Source organism: Ranitomeya imitator, chromosome 5, assembly GCF_032444005.1.
Source record: "Ranitomeya imitator isolate aRanImi1 chromosome 5, aRanImi1.pri, whole genome shotgun sequence".
Classification (NCBI taxonomy): domain Eukaryota; kingdom Metazoa; phylum Chordata; class Amphibia; order Anura; family Dendrobatidae; genus Ranitomeya; species Ranitomeya imitator.
This window is the reverse complement of record NC_091286.1, coordinates 695,627,405-695,633,708: the sequence shown is the minus strand read 5'-3', so window position 1 is coordinate 695,633,708 and position 6,304 is coordinate 695,627,405.

Here is a 6,304-nt window from a genome sequence, read left to right as displayed (position 1 = left end):
TCTTCGTGGTGCGTATAATCTGGTGCGAATCAGGCGAGGAGATGAATGGAAAACTGCATTTAATACGCCCGAGGGTCATTTTGAGTATCTAGTGATGCCATTCGGACTTGCCAATGCTCCATCAGTGTTTCAGTCCTTTATGCATGACATCTTCCGAGAGTACCTGGATAAATTCCTGATTGTGTACTTGGATGACATTTTGATCTTCTCGGATGATTGGGAGTCTCATGTGAAGCAGGTCAGAACAGTTTTTCAGGTCCTGCGTGCTAATTCTTTGTTTGTGAAGGGATCAAAGTGTCTCTTTGGTGTGCAGAAGGTTTCATTTTTGGGGTTCATCTTTTCCCCTTCTACTATCGAGATGGATCCTGTTAAGGTCCAAGCCATCCATGATTGGACTCAGCCGACATCTCTGAAAAGTCTGCAAAAGTTCCTGGGCTTTGCTAATTTTTATCGTCGCTTCATCTGCAATTTTTCTAGTATTGCCAAACCATTGACCGATTTGACCAAGAAGGGTGCTGATTTGGTTAATTGGTCTTCTGCTGCTGTGGAAGCTTTTCAAGACTTGAAGCGTCGTTTTTCTTCTGCCCCTGTGTTGTGTCAACCAGATGTTTCTCTTCCGTTCCAGGTCGAGGTTGATGCTTCTGAGATTGGAGCAGGGGCTGTTTTGTCGCAGAGAGGTTCTGATTGCTCAGTGATGAAACCATGCGCTTTTTTTTCCAGGAAGTTTTCGCCTGCTAAACGAAATTATGATGTGGGCAACCGAGAGTTGCTGGCCATGAAGTGGGCATTCGAGGAGTGGCGTCATTGGCTTGAAGGAGCTAAGCATCGCGTGGTGGTATTGACTGATCATAAGAACTTGACTTATCTTGAGTCTGCTAAGCGGTTGAATCCTAGACAGGCTCGTTGGTCGCTGTTTTTTGCCCGTTTTGACTTTGTGATTTCGTACCTTCCGGGCTCTAAAAATGTGAAGGCGGATGCTCTGTCTAGGAGTTTTGTGCCCGACTCTCCGGGTTTGTCTGAGCCGGCGGGTATCCTCAAGGAAGGAGTAATTGTGTCTGCCATCTCCCCTGATTTGCGGCGGGTGCTGCAAAAATTTCAGGCTAATAAACCTGATCGTTGTCCAGCGGAGAGACTGTTTGTCCCTGATAGGTGGACCAATAAAGTTATCTCTGAGGTTCATTGTTCGGTGTTGGCTGGTCATCCTGGAATCTTTGGTACCAGAGAGTTGGTGGCTAGATCCATTTGGTGGCCGTCTCTGTCGCGGGATGTGTGTGTTTTTGTGCAGTCCTGAGGGATTTGTGCTCGGGCTAAGCCCTGCTGTTCTCGTGCCAGTGGGTTGCTTTTGCCCTTGCCGGTCCCGAAGAGGCCTTGGACACATATCTCTATGGATTTTATTTCTGATCTTCCCGTTTCTCAAAAGATGTCAGTCATTTGGGTGGTCTGTGATCGCTTTTCTAAGATGGTCCATCTGGTACCCTTGTCTAAATTGCCTTCCTCCTCTGATTTGGTGCCATTGTTCTTCCAGCATGTGGTTCGTTTACATGGCATTCCAGAGAATATCGTTTCTGGCAGAGGTTCCCAGTTTGTTTCAAGGTTTTGGCGAGCCTTTTGTGGTAGGATGGGCATTGACTTGTCTTTTTCCTCGGCTTTCCATCCTCAGACTAATGGCCAGACCGAACGAACCAATCAGACCTTGGAAACATATCTGAGATGCTTTGTTTCTGCCGATCAGGATGACTGGGTGTCCTTTTTGCCTTTGGCTGAGTTCGCCCTTAATAATCGGGCCAGCTCGGCTACCTTGGTTTCGCCATTTTTCTGCAATTCTGGGTTCCATCCTCGTTTCTCTTCAGGACAGGTTGAGTCTTCGGACTGTCCTGGTGTGGATACTGTGGTGGACAGGTTGCAGCAGATTTGGACTCATGTAGTGGACAATTTGACCTTGTCCCAGGAGAAGGCTCAACGTTTCGCTAATCGCAGACGCCGTGTGGGTCCCCGACTTCGTGTTGGGGATCTGGTTTGGTTATCTTCTCGTCATATTCCTATGAAGGTTTCCTCTCCTAAGTTTAAACCTCGTTTCATTGGTCCGTATAGGATTTCTGAGGTTCTTAATCCTGTGTCTTTTCGTCTGACCCTTCCAGATTCTTTTTCCATACATAACGTATTCCATAGGTCATTGTTGCGGAGATACGTGGCACCTATGGTTCCATCTGTTGATCCTCCTGCCCCGGTTTTGGTGGAGGGGGAATTGGAGTATATTGTGGAGAAGATTTTGGATTCTCGTGTTTCTAGACGGAAACTCCAGTATCTGGTTAAATGGAAGGGTTATGCTCAGGAAGATAATTCCTGGGTTTTTGCCTGTGATGTCCATGCTCCCGATCTTGTTCGTGCCTTTCATGTGGCTCATCCTGGTCGGCCTGGGGGCTCTGGTGAGGGTTCGGTGACCCCTCCTCAAGGGGGGGGTACTGTTGTGGATTCTGTGGCAGAGCTCCCTCCTGTGGTCACAAGTGGTACTTCGGCTGATTCTCTCTGTGAGCTTCTGTTGGTGGAGGGAAGTGGTACTGCGGCTTCTGAGTTTCCTCCCTCAGGTGATCTGGTGAGGTCGTTAGGTGCTTCTCTACTTAACTCCACCTAATGCTTTGATCCTGGCTTCCTGTCAATGTTCCAGTGTTGGACTTGCTTTTCCCTGGATCATTCCTGTGGCCTGCTGCTCTGCATAGCTAAGTTCTTCTTTGCTATTTGTTTGCTATTTTTTCTGTCCAGCTTGTCTAATTTGTTGCTGGAAGCTCTGGGACGCAAAGGGTGTACCTCCGTGCCGTTAGTTCGGTACGGAGTGTCTTTTTGCCCCCTTTGCGTGGTTTTCTTTAGGGTTTTGTGTAGACCGCAAAGTTACCTTTCCTATCCTCGATCTGTTAAGAAAGTCGGGCCTCACTTTGCTGAATCTATTTCATCTCTACGTTTGTCTTTTCATCTTAACTCACAGTCATTATATGTGGGGGGCTGCCTTTTCCTTTGGGGTATTTCTCTGAGGCAAGGTAGGCTTATTTTCTATCTTCAGGCTGGTTAGTTTCTCAGGCTGTGCCGAGTTGCATAGGCAGAGTTAGGCGCAATCCACGGCTGCCTCTAGTGTTGTTTGGAGAGGATTAGGGATTGCGGTCTGCAGAGTTCCCACGTCTCAGAGCTCGTTCTATGATTTTGGGTTATTGTCAGATCACTGTATGTGCTCTGACCGCTATGTCCATTGTAGTACTGAATTGCCTTTCATAACAGAGATGGCACACACAGGAGTCAGGAGTGGCACACAAGCCCAGAGGCCAATATTTTTCTCCCACTGATTGATGTACTGATTTTTTTCAGGTAGATTTTGGAACCCAAATCAAGCAAAAAAATAAATAGGCTTTCTATGGCCCACTGAGTGAGAGATGGCACACACAGGAGTTAGGAGTGGCACACAAGCAGAAAGGGCAATATTAATCTCCCACCTATTTTTTTTTTTTTTTCAAGGAGACTTTAGAAACAAAATAAAATAAAATGATTTTTTCAGGAAGAATTTAGAAACCAAATAAAATAAAATGATTTTTTCAGGGACAATTTAGAAACCAAAAAAAAAAAAGGCTTTCTATGCCCCACTGAGAGAGATGGCACACACAGTAGTCAGGAGTGGCACACAAGCCCTGAGGCCAATATTTTTCTCCCACTGATTGATGTAGTGATTTTTTCAGGTAGATTTTAGAACCCAAATCAAGCAAAAAAATAAATAGGCTTTCTATGGCCCACTGAGTGAGAGATGGCACACACAGGAGTCAGGAGTGGCACACAAGCCCTGAGGCCAATATTTTTCTCCCACTGATTGATTTATTGATTTTTTCAGGTAGATTTTAGAACCCAAATCAAGCAAAAAAATAAATAGGCTTTCTATGGCCCACTGAGTGAGAGATGGCACACACAGGGATGGCACTCTAGCAGAAATGCCAATCTTAATCTCCCACAAAAAAAAAAAAAAAACAGGGACTGTCCTACAATTACTATCTCCCTGCAATAATCTCAGCCAGGTATGGCAGGCAGCAATAAGGAGTGGAATGATGCACAAATTAAATAAAAAGTGTGGACAAACAAACAAGATAGCTGTGCAGAACGGAAGGAACAACAGGATTTGTGCTTTGAAAAAAGCAGTTGGTTTGCACAGCGGCGTACACACAGCAATGCAGCTATCAGGGAGCCTTCTAGGGCAGCCCAATGAGCTACAGCGCTGAGAAAAAAAAAATGTAGCTTCCACTGTCCCTGCACACCGAAGGTGGTGTTGGACAGTGGAAATCGCTACATCACAAGTGGTTTGGTGGTTAATGGACCCTGCCTAACACTATCCCTTCTTCTGACGAAGCGGCAGCAACCTCTCCCTAAGCTCAGATCAGCAGCAGTAAGATGGCGGTCGGCGGGAACTCCCCTTTATAGCCCCTGTGACGCCGCAGACAGCAAGCCAATCACTGCAATGCCCTTCTCTAAGATGGTGGGGACCAGGACCTATGTCATCACGCTGCCCACACTCTGCGTTCACCTTCATTGGCTGAGAAATGGCGCTTTTCGCGTCATTGAAACGCGACTTTGGCGCGAAAGTCGTGTACCGCATGGCCGACCACGCACAGGGGTCGGATCGGGTTTCAGGAAACCCGACTTTGCCAAAAGTCGGCGACTTTTGAAAATGAACGACCCGTTTCGCTCAACCCTAAAGAGGACATCTGTTGTGAATTCTGTGGTCAAGCTCCCTCCTGTGGTTATGAGTGGTACTTCGGCTGGTTCTGTCCATAAGCTTCCTCTGGTGGATGTGAGTGGGGCTGCGGCTTCTGAGTTTCCTTCCTCAGGTGACGAGGTTAAGTCGTTAGGTGCTGCTCTATTTAACTCCACCTAGTTCTTTGTTCCTGGCCTCCAGTCAATGTTCCAGTATTGGTCTTGCTCTCTCCTGGATCGTCCTTGTGGCCTGTCTTCACTGCATAAGCTAAGTTCTGCTTGTGTTTCTTGGTTTGCTATTTTTTCTGTCCAGCTTGCTATTTTGGTTTGTCTTGCTTGCTGGAAGCTCTGGGACGCAGAGGAAGCACCTCCGTACCGTTAGTCGGTGCGGAGGGTCTTTTTGCGCCCTCTGCGTGGTTGTTTGCAGGTTTTTGTGCTGACCGCAAAGCTATCTTTCCTATCCTCGGTCTATTCAGTAAGTCGGGCCTCGCTGTGCTAAAATCTATTTCATCTCTGCGTTTGTATTTTCATCTTAACTCACAGTCATTATATGTGGGGGGCTGCTTTTTCCTTTGGGGAATTTCTCTGAGGCAAGGTAGGCTTATCTTTCTATCTTCAGGGCTAGCTAGTTTCTCAGGCTGTGCCCGAGGCGCCTAGGTATGGTCAGGAGCGCTCCACGGCTACCTCTAGTGTGGTGTGATAGGATTAGGGATTGCGGTCAGCAGAGTTCCCACGTCTCAGAGCTCGTCCTATGTTATTAGTAACTATCAGGTCACTTTGTGTGCTCTTAACCACCAGGTCCATTGTGTTTCTGAACCACCAGTTCATAACAGTACTGGAGGCCAAAAGTACTAATGCTTCTCAATAGAGGGAAAAGAGAAGTTCTGAGACCATTTTTTTTTCTTTGCACTGTGTTTTGTCTTTCTTTTCACCTTTACTAGGGTTGAGCGAAACGGGTCGTTCATTTTCAAAAGTCGCCGACTTTTGGCAAAGTCGGGTTTCATGAAACCCGATCCGACCCCTGTGCGGGGTCGGTCATGCGGTACGCGACTTTCGCGCCAAAGTCGCGTTTCAATGACGCGAAAAGCGCCATTTCTCAGCCAATGAAGGTAAACGCAGAGTGTGGGCAGCGTGATGACATAGGTCCTGGTCCCCACCATCTTAGAGAAGGGCATTGCAGTGATTGGCTTGCTGTCTGCGGCGTCACAGGGGCTATAAAGGGGCGTTCCCGCCGACCGCCATGTTACTGCTGCTGATCTGAGCTTAGGGAGAGGTTGCTGCCGCTTCGTCAGAAGCAGGGATAGCGTTAGGCAGGGTCCATTAACCACCAAACCGCTTGTGCTGTAGCGATTTCCACTGCCCAACACCACCTTCGGTGTGCAGGGACAGTGGAAGCTACATTTTTTTTTTTTCCCCCTCAGCGCTGTAGCTCATTGGGCTGCCCTAGAAGGCTCCCTGATAGCTGCATTGCTGTGTGTACGCCGCTGTGCAAACCAACTGCTTTTTTCAAAGCACAAATCCTCTTGTTCCTTCCTTTCTGCACAGCTATCTTTTTGGTTTGTACACACTTTTTATTTAATTT